The sequence below is a fragment of the Canis lupus genome, chromosome 9 (genome assembly GCF_003254725.2).
Source record: "Canis lupus dingo isolate Sandy chromosome 9, ASM325472v2, whole genome shotgun sequence".
NCBI classification, from domain to species: Eukaryota; Metazoa; Chordata; class Mammalia; order Carnivora; family Canidae; genus Canis; species Canis lupus.
The window spans coordinates 50564874-50589786 of record NC_064251.1 but is presented as its reverse complement, the minus strand read 5'-3'; the positions used below and the strand labels follow the sequence as shown (position 1 = coordinate 50589786).

General features: G+C 60.8%; 1 protein-coding gene across 2 annotated transcripts in view; it reads right to left on the bottom strand.

The window, feature by feature from the left end:
* Positions 1-18498, bottom strand: part of NACC2 (NACC family member 2) — a 67648-nt gene extending 49150 nt beyond the window's left edge. For both annotated transcript variants that reach the window (XM_025475762.3, XM_025475769.3), the window contains exon 1: positions 18348-18498. The gene's annotated coding sequence lies outside the window, so the exon portion shown is untranslated. The remainder of the gene's footprint in view (positions 1-18347) is intronic.
* Positions 18499-24913: the final 6415 nt, after the last annotated feature.

Sequence of the window (24913 nt, the reverse complement as noted above, 5' to 3'; positions counted from 1 at the left end):
ATGAGAATCTCACGAATCTTAAAATACAAAGTTAAAAAAAAAGCCACTCTGTTGCTTTGTGTCTAAAATACCCCAAATCCTTGCTTACTTCAGCACCCTATACTAGTATCAGATTAATTAATAACATTCAGCTTGCTACAGAATTCCTAAGCACAGGGTGGAAACAATGATCTGTTAGCAGATACTCTCGCTTATCTGCGCTCATCATAGATCAGATGACCATTTCCTGGCCACTCTGACGAGGTGTGAAAGACACGCATGTGTGCCACGCGTGTACATGCGTGCTCAAGTGCTAGGCGGGCTCCCAGATATTTGCCCCATGTGCCAAGACACTGTGCAGACAGGCAGGTCCCCATCCCCTTCCACTGGCCACCTGCAGCGGTCTTAGAGAGAGGCCAGTCGCCGGGTTTAGAAGCTGTAAGAACACAAGACACTACCAGGTGCCACGGTGGCCAAGATGTATGTCTCCAGGTCTGAGTACGCCAAAGGGCATGCTTCCATCATCGAGGTTTGGAAAAGAATCATTTCTTCCTGCAGTGTGACGTCCAGATGTTCCAGAATGTGAAAGGGGACAGAGGGTAAAACATTTCAAACGGACAAATGGGAAACTTTAGGAGGTGTGCAGGGAGCGATCTTTACCCTCCCTCCTCCCGTCAATCGCAACTCTGAAAAGGTGGCACAGAATGTTATATTTTGGGCAAAGTTCGCTCAGTTTGGGTGGGTTACCACAGAAGGTAACCCTCCCAAAGGTGCCGTGAATCCTCTCCTGCCCAGCATTCCGTTCCTGTGAGCACGGACAGGGGTGCTGTGCTGACGAGGGCGCTCTCTGCCCATGTGTCACCTGCCGCCCCGACACCTGGGCCCCAACCTCCCGACGAGCTCTGGGGGCTCGGCACAAACTGGGTCAAGTTCTTTTTTTCACTCCCAAAGCAGTGACCTTTCCTCATTGCTACTGCTTTCTAAGATCATGCCCGATTAACGAGCACCCAGGCGAGAGCCAGTGGAGTGTTGGTCTCTGACCACAGAGAGTTTGTCTTCTCCGCATCAGGCCAGGAAATAAACCACGTTGGACTTTCCACGTGACCCTCGTCTGGAGCTTCCTGGGGCGCCCACGGTCAACCTCGAGCGTCTGAGCATCCATGTGTGGTGTGTGGCTTGGGGTTCCCAGGGTTTCCTGCTGCACCTTCCCAGCTGCCCCGGAGGCAGCACTGACCGTGGAGCCAGGTCCCTCCCAGGTTGAGCTGGGACCATCCAGCGCCATTGACGGGGACGTAATCCTCCCGTGTTCCCAGCTAGGAGTCCCGTGCTGGTCTCCCTCACCGCCCATCTATGGCCTCACTCTGGGGGAAGGAGCAAGCACACCCCCACGCCATGGCTAGCTCCGTGCAGGGGTTCAGGCGCACTGGGCTCCCAGGCGAGGAACCGCCACCGCGGACTCATCAGCAGGTGGCTTCTGCTCCCTGGACACTGCTGGCCAGGGATGGGACTGTCCACAGACAGGGACATGGATGACTCACGAGGAGGCATGCCGCATGGGCCGCCCCCAGGAAGGGGACCTGGTGTCCAGCCGCCTCTGTAACCGCAGCAAGGGTGACGTGGAACCGTGAGTGTGGGTGCTGGAGTTCTGGGGTGGAAAGCCCTCCCTCCCCTGGACACCCACCTCCAGCCCTTCTTCCTGCGCAGTGTGGGAAATTCCAGAGGGAACACCATACTGTGCCAGCGCCCTCTCCCTGGGCTTGCAACTGGAAGCCAACACCTTTCTGGAGCCTCTGTCCCTCGCCCAGAGCTATGTGCACCCCTCCCACAGAGCCTGCCCCTGGAGTTAGACAGGATGACCCTCGCGGCCCAGGCGAGTGTCGAGAACACAGAAAGGGGCAGACAGAGGGAGCACAGGTGTCCACCGCGCCGTCATCAAGGCTGCCGGCTGTCCCCACAGGGTGCCTGTGCCGTGCACACAATCTATCAAGCAAAACACAGCGAAGACTCGCCTTTTAAAACCGTATCTGAAGATCCTTTATGAGCACAAAAGGATTCTGCTAAGGTCAATGATCCAAAACTTGGAGAGCCAGCAAAGGGTGACCGGGTGATAGGAGGAGGGGTCCAGCAGGCCCGCCAGGGGATTGTCTCATTTGGAGGATTCATTCAGAAACTTCTGTTTGATTTGCTATTTGATACTCATTGCATCCCAGACCGTGTTGTGTCAGTTCTCAGATTTGTGCCCCCAAAAGACACAAATGACGATTTCTGTCCAGTAGCAAAGAGAACCCCGAAGTTCTGGTTTTCTTGTCCTAAGGGACAGCAAGCAATTTCGTCACTAACTGAACAACCTGACTCCAGCATTCTTTCTTCACTGACTATAAATACTCAGTTCCTCAAACGTTCTTTGAACCAGCTTTCCCGTCCACACCATGAACATAATTCAGCCTTAAATAGGAAGGGAATCCCAGGACCTGCTATGACACGGATGGACCTGAGGACACGGTGCTGAGGGAGGTGAGCCAGGCACAGAGGGACCAGCCCTGAAGGACCCACTCCTAGGAGGCCCCCGAGGAGTCGGACCCACAGACACGGGGGCAGGGGCATGTGTCACGGGGACAGAGTCCAGTCTGGGAAGTAGAACACATCCTGGGAACAGACAGAGGGGACGGACGCACGACGGTATGAGTGCGCTGATGCCCCTGAGCTGTGCACTTAAAAATGCTTAAAATGACCAATTTTACGTCACATATATTTTACCATTCAAAATGTGTAACTAATAATTTATCAGACCTCCATGTGAAGGCTGCAAGGGTCAAACGTCAGGGATGGAAAAGAAACAAGACCTTTGGCGAAAAGGTCCCGAGCAGACACAAACGGGACCAGCCACAAAGGAAATTGCTGGTAAGCTGCATTTCATGGAAAATGAGAACTCAAAAGATCGGTGTGGAGACAGGACCCAAGGATGCCCAGTAAAGACATCTCAAGAGCTCTATAGGCCAATCAGGAAAAGGACAACTCAGCGCAGAGGGGGTGGGGAGTGGGGGGGTGGCAGGGGAGGGGTTGTTACCAGGGAGACGGAGCAGGGCCTCGAAAGCAGGGAGGGGTCGGGGGGGGGGGACGGGAGGGCACCAGAGGGTGTCCACAAGTGCCCACAAGGAGGATCAACCCCGAGCCCACAAAAGATTAGATGCTGACAACATGGGGACCTCCTGGAACACCTGCTCCTCAAGCTCCTCCAGGATAGCACATGCCCGCAGGGTGGCTGAGAAGGGCCAGGTACTGAGTCAGGGGAGCCACACCCACTCCCTCACCTGAGGCTCAACAGCAAACCCATCCAGGTGCCAGGTGCTCGGTTGATGGGGTGGGGGTTGGGGGACTGGGGAAGGCAGGGGGGTCTAGGGAGCGCTTCCCCTCCCCCGGGTCACAGAGCAAACTGTGCACTCAGAACCTGCGCAGGTTTCTGCAGGCTGCACGGCAGGTGTGCCTCAAATAACAGGTGAGCAGTGGCAGGCTGAGACATGGAAGGAGGAGTAAACACTGGCATGCGCCTCATGACCCAAACCTGCGCCTTTCACAGGAGAAAATCGGGTAAGTAATGTCACTCTACTAACAGCTTTTGGTGGCAGACATTTCTGCAACTTATCTCAGCAATCCACACACAAGTTTTTCAAAAACATGTTGGTGGTGGGTGGGGTGGGGGACAGAGGCTGTGTCCACACACCCCCACCCGGCACTGCAGTGTGGGAGGCTCCCCAGGATGGTCACCTGCTCTGCCAAATTCCCAATATCTCAGAACCCCATCTCCCCAGGGAGAGTGGACGTAAACAATCCCAGGTCCCGTCGCTGTGGCCTCAATGTCCAGGTCCTGCCTGGCTTTTTAATCTTAGCTCAGGAGAAATGCCCCCTCCCCCTTTTATAGAGAGGGAAACCAAGGGTCTGAGCAGCAAAGGAACCAGCTGGCTGGCCCAGGAACAGGATGTGAATCTTGAGAGTGGACATCAGGCATCTTGGTCCAGACATGACTCCCGGACTAAGCGCTCCTGGGCCACAAGTCACCGAGGACCCACAGACCAGGGAGACACACCCCAGTGCCAGACAGCAGGTGGGGAAGAGCCCAGGCTCGGGACCCCAGGTGGCAGCCCCGTGGGGGCCGATGCGAGTGGTGTCAGGGCGCACCCAGTCTCCGCCTCCCCCTGGGGCAAAGCAGGGGGCTCAGGAGACGCCCCAGCGAGGGTGGGGGGCTGGTGGCCAGCACTCAGGACCATCCTCTGTCCCCGAGGCCAGGAGAGCCGATGCCACCACCGCCAGCCACCGTTGCGGCGCCTGCACACTGCCGCACCTCTTGGATTCCCTAACGGTTCCCCCGGGAGCACTGAAGGTAAATATGTTAATTTGACTTCAATCACAGCTTTTTAAAACAGAGTGCGCACTCTCTCAGTTTAGGGCACTGAACCTGAAAACCACCCACATGATTGTCTGAGCATGCCACCCTGGGCCAAGGGGACACCAGGAGAAGCCAACCTGCCAGCTCCCCCGTGGGATCAGCCACCATGCTGCCATCCGGCTCCTCACAGGCAACACCTCGCACCCTTGACTCAGAGAGGGCCCGGCTCCCTGGCTGTGCGGCCCGTGAGCTGTCCAGATCAGCCTGGAGGCCGGGCACCCAGCCTTCCCCTCCCACCTTATTTGGCCCTGGAGCAAGAATGGAGCAAGCAGCCGGTGGCCACTGGGACCAAGGCGGGGGGCAGGCCCACTCACGAGCAGAGTCCCATCTGCGGCTGTGGGCCTCCCTCCCTCTGCCACCCTGTGGGGCTCTGAGTCCTCCCTCATGAGTCCTCCCACATGGCCAGTCCTCCCTGAGTGTCAGCCCACCGCCCTGGAGTCTTAAAAATTGTCAACTCCACGGTGAGCATGTAAACCACCCCACCCAGACTGTACGGAATTTAGCCAACGAAGGAAAACTTTCAGGGCTCTTACCTTATTCTAGGGGGTAGAGGGTAGACCCCGTGGGGACACTGATACCCCTGCAGAAGGGGCTCAGGGAAAGGACACTAGCCAGATGCCTGAGCTGGACAACCTGCCCCATGCAGCAGGTGGGCAGCACAGCCTCCCAGGGGAGGCTGACAGGGCAGCAGGTCAGTGACAGGTAAACACCCACATTTCCAGCACCAGTGTTGTTAACTGTATAAATTCAAGAACAAGTAGGTAACCGCACAGCTGTGTCATTAATCGCCACACAGACAGCATCCCTGGGCCCCGGGCTGTGAGAAGCTTCCCCCCAGTCTCCCTGCCATCATAAGCAGCCATAAGCCCAGGAAGGCCCCGTCCCCACCATGGCCCGGGCAGGACCCAGTGCACATGGGGACAGCCGGGGACAGCCCTGGACAGCCAGCCCCTGCCCATGCCCTCTAGGAGGCTTGGAGACGGCTAACCCCATGAGTGGCTGCTTGGACACATGGGAGAGGCTGACCTAGAACACCCAGCCCAGGGTCAAGGACCTCCAACGGTCTCGGGAATGACATAGTCACACACGTCATCTGTTCCAGGACTGACAAGGAACCTGGGAAAGAGCTCCCAAGGGTGGACACCAAACCAGACTCAGGGCCCAGACACCCACCTAAGGACCCTCCAGGCCCCCACGCCACTGGAAACGCAGCCACCAGCCAGCCAGCACCCCGGAGGCCCTCAGTGGTGGCAGGACGGGGGTCAGTGCCACTCGAGGGAGCCGACAACCCACCACCATCACCCCGGGGCCACCTCTTGTTGAGCAGGAGCTGGTGGGTGCCTCCGTCCCTGCTCTGTCCCTGCTCCGTCCCTGCTCGGTGGCGGTCCCAGTGCACAGGGCGAGCATCCCCTGGCATGGCAGCTCAGATGTGCAGGGCGCCCGCCTCCACCGCGGGCTTTAACGCATTCCCTCATGGGGTTTCTTGGAAATCAGTGACTGTAATGTAATCACAGCTGCTGGGACTCTGCGCAAGCCCGCTCTGTGGCTCCGTTTGGTTATAATTATTACAGAAGCACAGTGAAGAAACAGTGAGTGAAACCTTTAGGAAGACCCAAGAACCGGTGGAGGGGCAGCCCTACCTGGTGGCTGGGCCCTCATCCACCACCCCGACACCCCACCAACATGGGGACACCCTGTCACTTCCTACGGGCCCCTCACTGAGCCCTCCTGACCTCTGGGCCACCCTGACAGAACTTCGTATACCTGGATACACCTGGTCCCTATAATCAGGCAGTTCTGGGGTGAGGGCAGGGCTAGGAAGGCAGCTGGCAACCACCCCTGCCAGCGGGCTCCTGCTGTCCCTGCCCTAGCCCACCCAGGGCAGTGCCCTGGGACCCCAAGAACCCATAAGTGGGGGTGGTTATACGACACCCACTCGGCTCTTTCACCCAACCCCTCTGGGTTGTTTCCCTTCCACAAAATGAGGGAGTATCAGACACTCTCCAGAGACCCTGGGCCAGCAGCTCTGGGCCACCTCCTCGGACCAAAGTAAAACCAGGACTGGCCTGTCCTTCTTCAGGTGGGGGGAGAGGAGGGGACTCTCCCCAGAGGGCCACAGGGTCCAAACAAAGAGAGCAGCTCAAGGCCACCCCAAGCCATGGCCCATGGCCTTGAGCTGGCAGCTGGACCTCTCAGACACCAGTTCACCTGCCCCCTCCTGACACCTTGGTGGGTACAGCAGACTGACCCCTGGGGAAGGCTGACCCCAGAGCACCTGCACTGAGGCGCCCTCACCCATAAAGCACAAAGCACAGCACCCAGACTCAGGCCAAACAAAAAAAGGGGCACGGAGAGGCACCCACTGCCCCAGGCAGCGCCTCCCTGAGGACACCAGGACCCTTGGGGCCACAGGTGGGAAGATCTGGGCAGCCCAGACTCCCACGGACAGGCCCACCACAGAGCCCCACCCCCCTCCCCATGCTCCCACCTTCACACCCTTGGGCAGGGTGTCCCACTGGCCATCCCCTGTCCCTGGGTGTTTGCTTCCTTCCTTCTCCCCACAGAGAAAAACACATTTTCTGGCTAATTTTATTTTGCTAATTCTCCCCTCACGTATGGCCCACCTTATGAGTAGGATCTTGTGCTGACTGCCGCAATCCCACCAAATTTAGGAGCAAGAGGAATGAGTCTGTGTTTTAAGTTCTGCTCCATCTCTTCGGTACAGACATGATACGGATCAGACTCTGTTCCAGTGCAGGACTCCAAGCACGACGGCCTGGCCCTGGGCTGGAAACCCAGAGATGGAGCCACCCCGGAGGAGAGGAGCCCGGACAGGAGGTCAGAGGACCAAGAGTGCACCCCCAGAGCATAGGACGAGCGGACATCCCTGCTGTGTGTCTTCCAAGACTAGGGGTCGGAGACAGAGGAGGCAACAGTCACCCCCGTCCTGGCAGAGGGTCCACCTGGACGCAGACGATGTGATACTGAAGCCAGACATGGGGATGTGGTCCGTCCAGGTGACAGGAGGTATCATGGGGTTGAGGGTGAGCTATACACTAGACAGTTGGTGTCCTCCTGAGAAGGAAAGGCAGACACACAGGACACACAGAGGACTGTGACCGGGGAGGCAGAGATGGCAAGGGTGTGCTGTGAGCTGAGCATGCTGGGAGAACCTCTGGCGGGGCACCATGACCTCCAGACCCAGGTGAGCACCAAGCTCTGCTGTGTTAGGTCACCCAGCCTGCAGCCCCAGAAACTGGCACAACCCACCCCACAGACACAGACCTCGACCCTGACTCTGAGGGAATGGGGACCCACTAGTTCTGGACTCGGACGACGTTGTCCCTCAAGAGCGAAGCTGGCCTGGTACACGCTGGGTCAGGGGAGGTGGAGGGGACATGGTCAGCAGAGCCAAGAAAGCCGCTCCCCTGCTCTACTGTCATCTTCAGCAGCTGTTGGGGACGCCTCCTCGTCACCCATGTCAAGCTTGGCCAGCTCATGATTGCCAGGTGGCTGCACGAGGCCAGGACGAGACCAGGACGAGACCCACCTCTGGGAGCAGCAGGTTCTGACCGGACCATGGCGTCACCCATTCCAGTCCCTCGTCACTCACCACTCAACAGCTTCCTCTCCGGACCAAAGACCCAAATATTCCCATGTACATGGGGTCCCATGCAGCCCACCACTCCCCCACCTACCCCTCCCTGCAACCACAGGCTCAGCTGCTGGGGTGGCCTTGGAAACACACCCACCAGATCAAAAGTCCCCCAATGACATGATGTGCCACCTCCAGCTGACAGGACAGTCATATACTGCAACATCCCCCCCCACACCTGCCCGCCCCAAGACACACTGCCCTGCTGGGTGCCACGGGTTAGCCTCAGACAGACCCACGCTGGGGGAGGCCTTCAGCCAAACTAGCCTGGATTCCAAGGCCAAGGTCACAAGAGCCAAGACCACAGAAGTTTCCAGATTGAAGGAGCCTAAGAGACACAATAAGACTCAAACACAGAAGAGCACACCCACATTCACAGCAGCATTATTCACAAAGCCAAAGAGTGGGCAGGACCTGAGTGCCCGTCGACAGAGCAATGGATAAGCAGCTATGGTCTGTCCATGGCGTGGCACATGGCTCTGCCTTCACAGGCAGGAACCTCAACCCCGTGGGAACAGCGGGACGCAGAAGAACAAGTGCTGTAGGATCCTGCTCCATGAGGCCCGGGGGCTGGGGAACCCGCACACACAGGGAGGGAGCTGCCGTCTCAAGGGGACCACTTCTCATTTGCTGGAGGCCAGGTCCTGGGGATGGGTAGTGGGAGGGCAGCCCAGCACCCAGCAGCCCTGAACCGCACACTTTGACCTGGACTGATGGCGGACGTGATGTTATGTGTCGTTTACCATATTAAAGCGAAGGGGGAGGAAAAAATTCAGGAGCCAGAAAGGGGGGAGGGGGCTGTGGGGGGAATGGAGGGGGGAGGTACAGGACAGGAGGGGGCTGTGGGGGATGTGGGGGGACGTGGAGGGGTGGGGGGAATGGGGTCCGTGTGTCTCGGGACAGAGTCCAGTCTGGGAAGATGACCACATCCTGGGGACGGCCGGAGGGGATGGGGCACAGCAGTGTGGACATGCTGATGCCCCTGGACCCCACTTAAAACTGGTTAAGATGGTAAATTGTATATATGAGTAACTAGAATTGTTTTGAATTAAAACCTTAAAGGGAGCCCTGGAAGCATCTGGGACCCACACCTGACGCTCTGGCTGCACCAGGCATCCTGGGTTAGTGTCCCGGGTAAGCGTCCTGGGTGAGCGGGCTGTCTCAGAGATCCCCAGCTGCCATGCACATGAGACATGGTGATGTACTCTGGGCAACTCATTCTCAGACGGTTCAAGAAAAAGCTGTCCTTTCCATTCTCCTGGGTTATTAAGAACCTGACAAGAGACTCAGAGCAAAAACACAGGGCAGCCCCCCGCCCCCCACCCCCCCACCCCCCCGACCTCGGAACTCTCACTTCTGCAGTCCCTCCAGGCCCAGGTCAGTGTGCGTGGCTTGGAGAGGCATGGGGAGAGACCAAGAACCCTACTCTCAACCAAGGAGGGCCCCAAGGCCTGGTTCCCATCTCTCTTGAGCCAGCCACCTGCTTCCTGTGCTCCTGGGCCCAGGATCGGGGGCCTGTGGAGGTCTGGCCTGGTGTGCACCCCAAGCACAGCATCGCCCTTGCCCCCACACCCCGCTGCCTGGATGCTGCAGCCCTCTCCAGTCCATTCTCATTCTCATTCTCGGCACCTGCCTCCCCGGCTGTGTTACTTCCCCTCTTTCCTCTGGGGGATGGAGGAGGGATCAGCGGACCCCAGTGGCCGGCGTCTGTGCTACCGCCAGGCCCAGCCCTGAGGACTCCTCTGTGGCCGACACGCCTTTCCTTTCCTGGCCCCTTCACATAACAGGGACTGGCCAACTAAACTGGGTTACAACAATTAACACAAATTCTGCCTCCTGTCCCAAAACTTACATAACCATAGACACTGTGTCTCAGGAAATTCTTCCTCCGCCCATGGCCCCATTTCCTGCCCTCGACCCCGGCTCTGGTCCTGAAAACAAAGCGCCTTCTAGACTTCCCAACTGGTACTGGCCCTTCGGCCCTGCTGCCCGATACTCATTGGAGCAACAGCCACCGTCCATGTGTCTGGCCACCCACCCTCCTGGGCAAGCACGGGCTATCTCAGCAACCCCCCCCGAACTTCCCAGACAGCAAGCACCTCCTCCCCTGCAGACACGAAATGGTTTCTGTGATCCCCACACACTGGGTTGTTAGTGTCCCCTGAGGTTCCCGTCTACCCAGGACCTCAGAGTGGGGCCTTGTTGGAGACGGGCTCTCCGCGAACGTGATCAGCCAAGGACAGAGATGAGGCCGTCCTGGATGTAGGGTGGGCCCTGCACCCCTGACCGGCATCCTTGTAAGAAGACAGAAAGAGGGAAAGAAGAGGGAAATTTGAACACGGACACACAGAGGGAGGACAGCCATGTGACCACTGAGGCAGAGGTGGCAGGGATGTGTCTACCAGCCAAAGGACGCCGAGGACTGCCAGCACCACCCTAGGAGCTGGGAGAGACCGAGATCCTGTCCCAAAGCCTCCAGAAGGAAACAGCCCTGCCCACTCCCTGACTTCGGACTTCTGGCCTCCAGAACCATGGAGAGAATAAGTCTCTGTCATTTCAAGCCACTAGGTCTATGGTCAGTTGTTGCCCGGGGCTCACACGCATGCCAGGTACTCATGAGGCCCACGGCCCCCCCACCCCACCCCACCCCCGTCCACCTGCCATGTGCGCATACACAGACCTCATCGCCCTCCTGGAGCTGACGGGCCCCAAGGGAATCCCCCGGAGCCCGGGAGGGGAAGAGCTCGGCAGGAGAGGGAGAAGCACCACCGGCCCACAGTGGGCAAGCACACGTGGGGCACCCCTCAGCCGGAGCGTATGTTGCCTGGAGCACCGCCATCCTGCTGACCGGGAAGTGGGTGTGCCCACGTCTGCTTCTCCTTCAAAGCTCTTCCCTCATTTTCCATATGGGGAAGCCGAGGCCCAGGGTCCCACAGCAAGGAACAGGGCTCAAAAATCCCACGCTGACACGCCCAGACTCTGCAGAAAGTGGCCGCTTGGCAAGAGTAGCCCTGCGTGGCCCGACAGGATCGTGGGAACTGTCAAGGTCTCGTCGGGTCCCAGCTGCCTCCAAAACCCTGCCCTCTTCCTGCCTGTGAGGTCCCAGGGGAGAGAGAGCCTCCATCCACTCTGAGGGTCACAGCAGCACCCCCATGTCAGGTGCCCTGCTTCCTGACCTTGCCCACTCACCACCCCTCTCACGGAAAGTGCAGGAGATTGGAGGTTCCTGGGCTACCGCTGCTTCTGAAAACCCATAAATGGGTTCTTCTGTCCCACTGGGTCTGAGGCCGGTTTCACCCCAAACTTGTTCTGTCTGACTTCTCCCAGACACTGGGAGAGGGCATCTGGAAGGAATCCGAAGCCATTAAACTGCAGGCCCCCCACCCCCCGGAGTCAGGACCCGCAGGGGTCTGGTGATAGAGGGACTGTCCTCAGACTCTAGCCACCCCACCACTCCCCAAGGGTAAGAGTGTGAGTAGACAGTCCCCACAATAACGCAGACCAAGGACAGCCTGCCACATCCCCTTGGGGGGTGCCCTAGGCCCCTGCACGCTGCAAAGCCAGGGTGCTGAGTCCGTGAGTGGGAAGGCCTCTGCACCCACAGGGTCGGGGTGGGGGTCTGTGACACAGTCCCCCACTAAGGGACTGACAAGTGTTTGGGGCTCATGAATCACCAGGTCCAGTTACCCCAGGACCTGGTCACAGTGAACCACAGCACTGGGTACCTGCAGTGATCCCAGGGACCTCTGGGAAGGCCAGGTCCCCCAGGGTGGCAATGCTCAGCCAACATCACGGTACCCAGTGGCCAGCTTGCAGAACTAGAGCTCCCTCCAAGCCACGGCAGGGTCCGGGCTGCCCCTGCTCTCGGGGTCCCTCGGCATCCCCCGGAGGCACCCACCCTGGGCCCCACGCCCTTCCTGGGAGCAGGTTTCCCAGAGGAGCCAGCAGGCAATTTGCATAATATTCTTTGCAAGTTAATATCAGCCTCTGATAATGATCTCGGCATAGCGTGGAGCGCTGAGGCGGCTGTTACAACACTAAGTAATCATATTTTAAATTATGTTTCCCTTTATAGAAAGGTGTTGCAAAAACACACAGACATGAAATCTGTCTGTAGCAGCCCCACTGCCAACCACCTGACCAGCTTCCCAGCGTTGGCTGTGACTGGAGCACCCGGGCCCAGGAGAGCCCGCCTGCCAGCCTCACCCAGAAACCACAGGCTGCACGTTGCCCCAGCCTCAGCCAGGCCAGGGGACCCTTCCTCGCTGGGGCCCCACCCCTACACAGGGCGAATCACAGGCAGAACTTCACAGATGCACCTACCACCCATTCCTGCCAGGGGTTCCCCCTTCCCATGGTTCCCAGCCCCAGCCTCACACTAGAGACCCAAGTGCCCAGGAGGCCAGACATCCAAGGCACCCACGTAGGACGCATGATCCTAAAAACTCAATACTCCAGGCTTTGACACCAGCAGCCCTTCCCTGTACCACCGCGGGCCTAGCCGGTAGCGCCCCTGTCGCCCGTCACCCAGCATCTGGGTTCTGCACCCTCTCCCCAGGGAGATAAGCTCAGCCTTGACTCTCACGCATCCACACCCCACACCCCAGCGGCGCCTCCTCCATCAGCCTGGGGAGGCCTTCCTACCCTAGCAAGCCCGGGCCTGGGGGAGGTGGGTGGTGAAGAGGCCCAGGGCCCTGGGGCAGGTGCAGGGGTGCCAAGAGCCAAAGGGGCAGGGGTCTCCGCCCTGCTCAGAGGGGGGACCCCGTGGGGTAGCCTGTGTACTCCTCCACTCCCCTCTCCTTCCACTTGTGAGCCAGGGCCACCACTCAACCTTTATTTTCTTAAAAGCTTTTTTTTTTTTTTAGTAAAAAAAAAAAATCCAATTATAGCACAAATCTCTCAGCAGGGGTCAGTGTGGAACAAGAATAGTGGAAGTTAATGGACATGACACAGGCAAGATTAATGCCTAAAGGGCTTCAAAAGTTGTATGATGCAGATTTCATTAACATTTTAATTGTAATGTATCTTTTTAATCTTGCCTCTCTAATGGCTTTATATCCAAAAAAAGGGAAGAAAAAACTGCTGACACAACAAAAAGTATCAGTATACACGATTTAACAAAGGCGCTCAGCAGTGCAATGGAAACTAAATTAAATGAACTAAACTATGTTAACATTGTGATTTTTTAACAGCACAAAAGTCAGGAATGCGGCAGAGGCGGTTACTTCTCTCCAATCCTGGCACAGAGACAGGGATGGGGGCAAAGATGGGGGACGGCAGGGCAGGGCCAGGAGCTGAGGGCTGGGGCGGGGAGCCCCGTGAGGGCCCACGTGCCGGAGAGACCCAGGACCATGTCCTCCCGCTCCTGACCCTCAGGCACCAGGGCACCCGTCCTCCAGACTCCCAGCAGCGTCCGTCCGGGAGCCGGAGAGGGGATCGCGCCATCCAGAGGGCACCAGCCATCCGTGGAAGGCCCCTGGTACTGCGGAGTGGGGAGGGACATCTGGGGCATCAGCGTAACGCAGGCATTTTGCAGGGCAGAGGCTGGGATTGCGGACAAACAAGCATCCCACCCACAGCCAAGGACCCCCAGGCAGCTCTCGGCAACCGGGCAGCCACGTCTTCCTGGCTCCAACTCTCAAAAGCAGTGTTTCCAGAAATACATCTGGTCCTGACCATCAGGGCTTGGGAGATTTTTATTTTCAATCAACAAACAGTCACAGAGTGCCAAGCCTGTCTCAGGCTGCTCTATCTAATGGTTTGCCCCAAATCCACCTCTCTCAGCAACACCCCGACCCGGGAGGCAAGGCCTCCCTTGGGGAGCTGGTGGCTGGGCCTGGGGGCCGGCCAGCCCGGGGCCTGGGACACAGCTCCGCAGCTCTTTGCTCAAACCCAGTGACTATATATGGGCACTTTCAGGCCCCTGCGGTCCCCGCCCCCGACCTGCCGGCTTCCCAGGCACACAGGCAGGCGCTGGGCGGGGCCCATCCATGGCCATGTGCCCTCCTGGATGCCAGGGCCCAGGGCCGAGGGGGAGGGGGAAGATTCCTTCAGAGACCCGGAGCCAGCCTCTCCTCCCGCCGGGACTGAGAACAACGCCTGCCTCCTCGCCTGCCTCCTCGGAGAAAAGTATGCCTGCGGTACAGTCCTCATCGGAGCCACAGGGACAAGCAGCCTCCCCTTAAAGGGACATGTGCTCCTCCCAGGCTCCAGCGGGGAGGGGGCCTCTGGGAGGGCCTGGGGCTGGGCCGGCCTCACCTGCAGCCTGCAAGTCAATGGGGAAGCCACTGCTTCCCACAGGCCAGGGCGGGGCTCAGAGAGTGTGCATTCAGCATCCAAGGTCACGGAGCCCCAGGCAGGATGTGACCTGGTAGAGACCCCGCAGCTCCTGCCGCTGCCTGGCCTAGTCGCCCAGACCCAGGGCCAGCGGGCACACAGGACGGCAAGGAGGGGCCCAGAGAGCCCAGGGTCCTGGTCACATCGCCCCCCATTCTTTCCCCCACTCAGACGTGCTCCTGCCGCCCTTGTCAAGGGCAGTGCCCCACTCTGAAGATGCTAACCACCAAGGTGGCCACCAGGGAGCCCCACTTCCAAGTTTATGTCCCCAACATCAATGACCACCACTTCCAGACCCCTGTGTCCACCCCACCCACAGTCCGCCAGACCCTCACCCACAGGGCCCCACTTCCAAAATCTGAACTTGAAAGCACAAAGGCCAAAGGCCACCACGGAGGAAGCCAAACACCCGGCACACAGCAGCTGCAGGTGACACCAGGAGGGAGCCCTGGCCAGCACAGCACCAGAGTTTACAAAGAGCCCGAGAGCCAGGCCTGGTGAGAGCGAGCGTTCACTGAAAGAGCAGCAGAGCCCCCTGGGAGCCCTGCTCTGCCCTGGGTGGAGAGGCAGAATGCTCTCCCCAGCCTGCACCCCAGGGAGCCCAGGTCTGAGTGTGGGGGGGGAGCACGGAACCTTTCAGGCACCCAGCAGTAGCTGTGTCCCCAGGGTGGGGCCCACACATCCCTGACTTAAGGTATAGACACGAACAGACAACAGGCTGTAGACCCAAGCTGGGTCACCCCAGAGGAATCCAAGGGCTAGACTGCTCATCTGGGGGGGGGGGCGACCGAGGGGGCACTACCCAGATAGGAATGCAGCACAGGGCTGGCGGGGGGGGGGGGGTTCCCAGAGGGCCCAGGACAAAGTGGTCGGCAGACCCCGCAGGCAGGCCCTGTACAGGCCCTGACGCCACTCCCCAGCCCCAGGCCGACCTCAGCCCCAGCCAGATTTCCCTAGCTCCCAACGCGGGCTGCCCAGAGCTGGAGCAGCTCACCAGAGCTGGAGCTCAGGATCCAGCCAGGGACCGGCAGCACCTGTTCTTGCCCTGGGATCCCCAACACCTGCCCCCCCCCTCCCCGCACAGGACCGTGCTCCCCTTCAGAGGACCAGCCTCAGGGATGAGGCAAGGAGCTCACACTAACCACCCTGACTTGAAAGACAACTTGTCTTGTCCCAAGAACCGAGCTAGGGTCCAACTTCCCAAGTATGCCCACTGCACTGGGGTCTGTGGAAGGAGGCCCCGGTTCTCAGGGGAAAACGAGCTGAGTGTTCTAGGGTGAGAGGCCATGATGTGGACTAGTGTGGGTCTCTGCCTGGGTCTGCCCTCTCCACCCGCCATCTCTCCATTGTGCCCAGGGGCTGGCGGTAGGGGCTTCCCAGCACTCCCTCGCTGTCACTTAAGCCTGGCAAGGACACCAGGAAAGCCTCTGGTACTGGCTTCATCTCGCAGGTGAGGAAGCAGCTGGGCACGAGGGAGCCGGGGGAAGGGTCAGGCAACGGGCACCACCCCCCTCCTTCCAGAGAGCCACCTGTCCCTCCTCCCTGCGGCCCCCTGTGGTGGAGTCCAGCAGAAGTTCACCAGCCGCCCCAGCCCAGAGGACACTCCCACCCCCTACAGCATCCACCCCCTGCTGCCCCTCACCCCAGCCCAGGGACAACAGAACCCAGGGGAGCCCAGGCAGGGGAGCCCCATGTGGAAGGGGCACATGCTGGGGGTGGGCCATGGAGGGAATGAAGACCCAGGGGCCTGAGGCTTCTGCCCTTGTTGGTGGCCAGTGCTGGGGACTGTGACCACTGGAGGCCTGCATTCCAGGGAGCACGGGCCTGAGAGGCAGGGGTGTGGGGTGGAGCCTTGGGAACGTTCTGGAAAGGGTCCACGCCACGCTTTCATCTCCTGTCCCACAGTGGGGGAGTGGGGGAAGGACTGGGCCCACCTTAGCCCAGGGTGCAAGGCAGGCAGGTCCCTGAAGCAAAGGCACAGAGGAGCCCAGTTGCACAGGCCAGCTCAGCACTTGCTGTCACCCCCTTCCGCGAACAAGCATGCTCGTGTTTGAGTGGGAAACAGGGAAAGAACCTGGAGACACCCTTGTGCAGCCTTGGGGCTTCAGGGTCGGTTACAGCAGGGGCGCCCGCCCACCAACCATCCTTGGGAGCAGGCTCTAAATGGCTGCAGGAGCCATGGGCAGAGCCGGCTGCGAGTCAGCACCGCCTCTGCCCCGATGTGCCCACTGACAGCAGATCTCCAGCCACGGAGAGGTGACAAGTGATACCTTGTGCTTCTGTGCTCCCTTCAGCAGGCTCACTGAGGAGCAGGGGCCAAGCACTGTGGGCCTTTTCCTTCCATTTCCTTTGCTCAGGCTCCAGCCAAGGAGCCACCCAACAATGGAATGACCCCAGTGAAATGCCAAAGGGCCTCCTGGGAGGGACAGTCACCACAGGGGGCCGCAGGGAGGAGGAACAGGTGGCTCTCTGGAAGGTGGAAGGCAGTACCTGCCGCCTGACCCTTCCCCTGGCTCCTTTGTGCCCAGCTGTTTCCTCACCTGCGAGAGGAAGTCAGTACCAGAGGCTACCTCACCTAGTGTCCTTGCCAGTGAGTGAGTGCTGGGAAACCCCTGCCACCAGGCCCTGGGCACAGTGGAGAGGGAGGGAGGAGAAGGCGGAGGAGGGAGGAGGGGTGGAGAGGGCAGACCTGGAGAGACACACACCACACCAGACCAGTGGGGAGGGTGGGCCAGTGGGCAGGTGGGTGGGCACAGGAAGCAGGAGGGCCAGGGGCCTGGGCCTGGCCCGCAGAGTGTCCAGCACAGAAGAGTGCTTGCAGACGGCTCAGAGAGAGCAGCTTTACCAGGTGGTGGGCACACCGCTGGCAGAAGGGAGGGGGGCTGCAGAAGGACAGCCACCTCCAGCCTTCAGGGCCCACCGTCCGCCCAGCCCCCACCACTAGAACAGGCAGCCAGGGGACACGCGGCTGGGTCCTTAGGGAGTCCCAGGAATTTCCACTAGGAAGGAGGGGCCCAACTGCCTAAACAGCCACAACATCCCGAATCTGGAGGCCCCCAGGAGGAGGAGGAGGGGGAGAAGGGGGAGGAGGGGGCAGTGGGAACGACCTGTAAGGCCAGCTCCCGGGGCCCTACCACCAGCAGATCCACAGGTTTAATGAAAGGGCGTCAGGAGAGAGTTGGCAGCCACCAGCCCCAAGAAGAAACTTCTGAGAAGCCAGGAAGAGGGGACCCGGGGTGACCTCTGACCTCATGACAGCCCCCTCTACACACACGCGCACACACACACACCCCAACGCGGGCCAAGTTCGGAAGAGCCTGGGTCACGGGCGTGGGCAGCGGGCTCAGAGGTCACCCCTGAGCTCCCCGGCTAAGGGGCTTGGGCCACAAGACCTCGGCTCCGCAGGGTCAGGGCAGCGGATGACAGGTGCGAGCCCCCCCCCCAGCACCGCACCAGCTTCTCCCCGGGCCGGGGGGTCCGACGAGGGAGGGACCGGGGCCCCCGGGAGCAGGCGCGAGAGGCGCCGGCCGGCCCGGCGGATGCGCAGCGGCGCGGCCGGCCTCGGACCCCGGCCCGGCCTCCCCCCGCGCCCGGGGTCGGCGCTCTGGGGCGGAGGCCGGGAGTGCGAGCGGGGCCGGCGCCCGCCGGGAGCAGGGAGGAGGGGGGAGAGGGAGGGGGAGGGGAGGGGGAGGGGAGGGGAGGGGAGGGGGGCCGGGGCCCCGCTCGGACCCCGCTCGGACCCCGCTCGGGACGCGGGCGGGGCGGCACCTCCCCAGGCCGGGCCCGCCGCCTCCCCGCCGCCTCCCGGGCGGGCGCGCGAACTTGGGCTGCGGGCGGCCGGCGGGCACTGCGGCAGGGAGGCGGCCGGCGCGCGCGGAGTTTGAGGGAAGTGCGGCGGCGGCGACCCGGCCCGCGGCGCCAAGTTGGGCGTACCTGCGGGCGCCCGGCCCGGTCCGGCCTGCGGCGGCAGGAAGTGTCGCGTCCCCGCGCTCGGCTCACATGGACTTTCTCCGGCCTCGCCCAGCACCGGCCGCACCGCGGCGGGCGGGGCGCGGGGAGGCGCCGCGGGCCGTTTAAAGGGACAGCGCGCCGGCCGCGCGCGCGCACTCGCCGCCCCGGGGCGCACCGCCCCCCCGCCAGGTGGGAGCCGGGGAGGGCGGGGGGAGGCGCCGGGGGGAGGAGGGGGCGCGGGGCGAGACGGACGTCCCGGCGGGAGGGGCGGGGCGGGGCGGGGGGTGGTCCCGGGCAGCGGGAGGCGGTGCCCCCGCCCCGCCCCCCCGCCCCCCGCGCCCCCGCCCCGCCCTTCCCCGCTCCCCACGTCCCGCCCTGCGCCGCACCCGCACCCGGACCCGGACCCGCACCCTCCCCGCCCTCCCGCCGCACCGACCCGCGCAGCCCGGCAGCCCCGCGCCCTGGAGCGCCCCCTCCCCGCGGCGCCCGAGCTTGCACCCAGCGGCCTCCGCGAGGCGGCGCCAAGCGGGACTGCGGGCGGAGGGCCGACGAGGAAGGCGGGGATGCGGGAGCAACGTGGGGCGAGCCGGACGCCCCGCACCGGGGCCTCCTGTTCCGGCCGGGAACCGGGCCGAGAGAACTTGGCCCGTGCTGCTTTCAGGCCTGGAGTGATCCGGGCGCACGGGTGCGTTACTGTTATGCGTTACCGCACCATCCGCCCCTCCCCCCACCCCCGCAGCTCCAGGTTTGTCCGAGGCCGCGCTCTTGGGGACAGAGGTGCACATCCGGAGGGACCCACAAACGCCTCCTTCTCAGTCCCTCCCTGAGGGACCCCTAACCTGAGGGACCCCTAACCTGATGTCTGGGGTCAGGACGGCCGCAGTGGTCCCCCTGCCAGAGGCAGCCTGGCACCCTCCCTCCCGCAAGGGTCCTCCTGGGAAAATGGTACCAGAACAGTGATCTTGAGCATGGGGTCACCAGGAGGAGGGGGTTCATGGGAAAAAACAAGATGCCCACTCACCCTCCCAGACAATGTTATGGACCACGTGGGGGCCAGAGGCTAGGACTAAAGACCTGCAAGACCTAGCCAAGGTCATCCCTAGGACAATGGTCAGAAGCTGGTCCAAGCACTCCCATCCCCAACCTCAGGCCAGGTCCTTCACCTTGATCTCAGAGTGACCTCTACCCCTCCTCGAGGTCAGCACAGAAAACATCCTCCCACACCTCACTCCTGTCTTGCCCTCTGGGAGGATGGATATGAGCTCAAGGCTGTCTGAACACACCCCTAGGTCCCCACTCAGACCCTAAACTGGGTCCCAGTTCCCTCATCCCCAGACCAGTTCAGCCTATGGCCACTTCCAAGCTCATGGGGCGGTCTGCCATGTCCAGGGGGCCTCTACCCACTGGAGACAGTTGTGTGGTCTGCCGTGTGGTCACATGGTTCAGGAGGAGCAAGGTGAGGGAGCCTAAGGTAAACGTCTGCACCTTGATGCTGCCTTCTCAGCACAGGTACTGGCAGGAGGCTCTGGGCCAGTTGACGGCCGAGGGCTGGGTGCCCCCATGTCAGCCCAGCAGCTTCAGGATTCCCGCTGGCTCCATCTCAGCAGTGCAACCTCCCCTCCCCTCTGGAATCAGGGCTTCTGCAGATGAGGGGGGCGAGCAGGGACAGACCTGGCTCCGGGCACTTCCAGCCCAGGGCAAGGCCACCAGAAGCCATCCACCAGGCCCCGAAGTCCCTCCTGGCTGCACTGGTGTCACTGCGGCAACTGGTTCGCTGATTATTCCCCTCAGTTTTCTAAATATCAAAGAAAGTCTTTCTCCTTTAATGGAGGACATTTGGAAAACATCGAGAAGTTTTTAAAAGCCGCAGATAACCAGAAACTTTGTTCCCACGAGGGGAACTAACAGGATCTGGTTTGGTTTCTGTGCGTCTGGCTGCCAGTATGCTGCACCTGCATGTTTTAAATGCTAACACCGCCGCCCACTAAGCTCTGACTTCCAGGCCCAGGCCAGCCGCAAGTCAAAGTCCCGGGCAGCTCTGACAATCCTCCGAGGTTAGCCCCCGCCCTCCTATCTCCCTAACGAGAATAATGCCGCTTAGGAAGAGAGTGCAGCCAGCCTGGGGCTGACTCAGCCAGGGTTCCCAGCAGGCAGGGCAGATGGGACTTGAACCCACCCCGGGTATGGGCCTGGGCACCTCCTGCGTCCATCCGACCATTGCAACCCATTGCGAGTTAGACGTTGTGCGCGTACGTTGTGCGCGTCAGCCTGCTGCTGCCTGATTAGGCCGGCAGGGTGGCCACAGCCCCCTCTTGCAGAATCTGATTAGCGCTGCAGTGCCCCCGAGATGCCCGTGAGGGTTTCCTCAGCTCAGGAAGGCCCGATCTCACATCTGGCCCTGTAGCTAGTCCAGAGGGCGTCAGGCTGGGGAGAAGAGGGAAGTCACAAGAGAGGAATCTGCAAACTGATGAACCACTGAGGTGGGGGCTCAGGAGGGGGACCCAATGTACTGGGGAGCAAGGCAGACAACCCATGCCTGGCCACCCGTGTGTCCTCCCTGGGATGCCACAAACCTTTGGTCCTGTAGGTCACCCAGTGCTCTGGGGAAACCTGGCCATCCAGCAAGAAGGAGTCTGGAGGAGCACCTTTCTCCTCCCAGGGCTCCCCTGGCCACACACCCGTTCCTCCGCTCCCCCCCCCCCACTTTCTCCATGGTTCTTTCCTGGGCTTCCTCTGCGAGGTGTTTCTGGGTGCACAGACCTCAGACTGGAAGCGGCAGTCAGGTCTGCGTGCTTGACTGCCCCAGTCCTGGAGGATCCTGACCTCCTCCAGCCGAGGCTTGTCTGGAAGAAGGATGAAGGCCCATCAGACACACTCACCAGCTGCCTCCTGGACACTCCGCTTGAGTGGGGGATGGCCATCTTGCCGTGCCACGGGCAGGTGGAGCCCCTCACCAGCCCCACACCTGCTCCTCCTGCCTCCTCTGCTTCGGCAAACAGCCTCTCACCCTTTGGGAAGCTCAGGCCCGGCACTTCGTTGTCCTCGCCTCTCTTCCATCCCGGGGCCAGGCCTTCCCCTAGGCCCAAAGCTCCACCCTAAAGCTGACCCTTTCTCACACTCGCTAGCTCCCTGCTACCCTCCCGGTCCCATTCTGTGCTCCTCAAATTAGCGCAGCAGCCGCGAAGCTAGGCTCCCTGTTTCCACTCACCCCGTTGCCCCTGCCCATGTCTTATACCACACAGCCCCACAGAGACGCCTCTGAACATGTCAGATCCTCCTCCGCTCAGATCTCTCAGTGCCCCCCTCTCCCTCCCACACAGAACTTGAGCCCAAGTCTTTGCAACAGCTGAGACCTGGGTCCCCACCCCACACTCACCCTGATTTGGGTCCCTGTTGCAGCTCCAGGACTGGGGACCCTCTGCTCCAGCCACACTGGTTTCTGCATGGGCCTTCCGACTGCTGGCATCCTTCTGCCCTAGGGACTTTGCACCTGCTGCTCCCACTACCCATACCTTCTACTCCCCCTCGCCATGTCTTTGGGACGACTCACTTCCTTTGGGTCTCTGCCCAATCATCCCCGGAGCCTGGGCCTTCCTGACCCTCCCATAAAAAAGAACCAGACGGGCCATTGCCAGCTGGCTATCCCTGCCCCAACCCTGGTGCTAATCCACTCTGACATTCACAGCCCCCCTCCCCCACCCCCATAGGGACTGGCACTCCATTTTGTTTCCCATCCCATCCCTGGCCCAGTGGGATGCCCGATATAGGTCAGATGATCTGGAACTTCTGCAGCGGGTGCTTTGCCCTCCCAGGTAAAGGCCCGGAGCCCTGCTCACCTGCCCGAGTTTCAGTCCAGAGTCTCCAGTCAGCAGGCAGGGGACCCCAGGGTCAGACCCTTGGCCGGTCTGCGGGCCTGGGAACAGACTCCAGCCCTATTGATGGCTGCCCAGCAAGGCAGCCGTGCCCCAGGAGGGGCACACTGGGTACTAGCAGCCTGTGCAGGAGGGCAGTGGGCCCTCCTTGCTCCAGGGAAGCCTTTGGTTCCACGGGCCTTTGCACTCTCTGGAGGAAGCCTCTTTTATCATCCAAAGAGGTGTTCACGCGGCCAAAGTCAACTTCTGATGGCAGGCCCCTAACCCTCCTAACCCTCCCCCAGACACTGCCCCAGATGGGCTCTTCCTTAGCCCTGACCGGCTGCTGCAGAGGCTTTTCCTGCAAGCAGCACCCACGTTCCCAGCAAAGGCTGAGTCAGGAAAGACCCCAACCCATGACCAGCCAGGGACCAGGTGGCTGCCAGGCCAGGGAGGCTCCACTTCCACCTCCTCCCCCTGGGAAGCTCCGGGAGAGGCCTGGCTGCCCTGTCTGCGGCCACACGCCAGCAGCCCACAAAGGACCCCTTTGTTAGGATTCAGCTCTGTGCCAGCCAGGCGGCGAGGGGGGTTGCCAAACACCGGCCCATCCCCTCACAGCTAGGGTTTGAGCGGGGGGCCCCCCCAGTCTCACCCCGGACCGTTTGTGGATCTAAGCAGGGGCCAGAGCCAGTTACGTTGCAGCCCCCAGGCTTGTAGTACACATCCAGCCCCCATTTTTAGCAGTTGGGTTTTTGCCCACCCCATCCCTGGTTTCGGATTCAAACCGAGGCCACCACTTAAAATACCCAACAGTCCAACCAGATCCTGTGGCCTACCCCTTCCAGGACGTGTGCCCCGACCCCTGACCCCAGGGTGGCCCTGCTGAGCCCTTAGGGGAGCTGGGTTCTACAGGGGGACAGAGCCAGCGCTGCCCACACTTCATGGCCACCCCGGGCAACAGTGGTGCAGGGCTCACATCTCACCAGGTGGAAAAATGGATCTGACGGTCACAAAAGGGTGACGTGAAGTGAACGTTTATTAAGTGAAGATGAGGCAGAGAGCAAAAGAGAGGAGCTCTCTAGGGTGAGCGCTCACAGTCGGTGGCCACCAAGGGCTTTTAGGGTCGGCCTCTTACAGAAAACTGCCCAGGGACCTTGGTAAACCTCTTGTCTCTAACAGGTAAGAGGTGGTGTTCTCGTAAATGTTGTGAGAATATTCTGTCCATCTTTAGAACCAACATGGTGCTCTCCTAAATACGAGGGCAAATGAGGTGTCCCCTCTCTCAGTTTATATCCCATCTGTGGGATGCCTGGTGGCTCAGTGGTTGAGTGCCTGCCTTTAGCCCAGGATGTGATCCTGGAGTTCCCAGGTCAAGTCCCTCCCTGCAGGGAGCCTGCTTCTCCCTCTGCCTGTGTCTCTGCCTCTGTGTGTGTGTGTCTCTCATGAATAAATAAATGAAATCTTTTTTAAAAATCCCATCTGTGATCTTTCTCCACATCTAGGGTTTCTGTGAGCCTCGCCAGGTACTAGGACCCCAAGCAGGGACCCCCAGGGGCCATCTGCCTCAAGCCCAGGACACCCTCCAGCCACAGCCCAGGTCCGGACGCCGGGCTGGGATCTGGGTGGCAGTGGCCAGCCTTGCACACCGCCCACTCCCCTCCCCAGGAAACCACCTCACTTCTGTTCCTGGCCCGGCTCCTGGAGGTGGGGGGTTGGGTGGGGAGCCAGGGCCTGGCTGCTGGGCAGCACTGTGTGCGTTCCTGCGGGAGAGAAAGGACATGGAAGGCGCTAGCAGGTTGGGAGTCTCTAGGCCCTGGACATGGGGGCTGCTCCCACCAAGGGGCGCGGCCCAGCTTCCCTGGGGACAGACCACCCTGGCCTGTCAGGTTCCCTCCCAGTCCTCTGCCAGTCCTATTCTTTCTGTGGTTCTTCTGGAGAATCGGTGGCAGCCCTGAGGGGACAGCAGCCCTCCGGCCCTGGGGATTCCTCCACTGACCTCTGAGGACACTTACATAGGCCTTAGACACAAAGGCACCACGGTCACTGGCAGGTCTCAGAAGCCCAGCGTGGGGTGCAGGCCCCAGTGACTCCCAGCCCTGCCTGCCAGGCACCCATCGCCCTCCGGGCTCCACATTAGCTGGCCTCTGCCCACTGGAATGGAGACCAAGTGTGTTCTGCAGTGAATCCAGCACCAGCCCCCTGGGGTTCCGGCCGCAGCCCCCAGGTGGGGCCAGTCCTTGCTGTCTGTGGATGGTGAAGACCCCGTATGAGAGGAGGATTTTAAACTTCCATGTTTCTGATGGAGACTCTGGTCATCCTGCAGACACACAGGCTGGGGACTTGGGAGGTGTCCGAGGATGAGAAGCATGGAGGAAAACGGGGAGGGGCAGCCAAAATGGAAAGAAGGGCCAGTGGGGCCTCCCTCTGTGCTCAGTGACCGAGCAGTTGGCCTCTGCCCACCCCCCGGCCTCTGTCTTCCTCCCACCCACCCACACTCTGCTTGTAGCACACGGGCCACCAGTCTGCTGCACCTACTGCCACAGGGCCCTTGCATTTGCCATCCCCCTGCCTGGGATATCTCCTCTCCCTGCGTTGGCATGTGAACTCTGATTGGTTCATCCTTTAGGCGGCCTGCTCAAGTCCTCTGGAAAGAGGTCTGGACCCCCTCCTCAACTGGCTCTCACAGCATCGAGCACC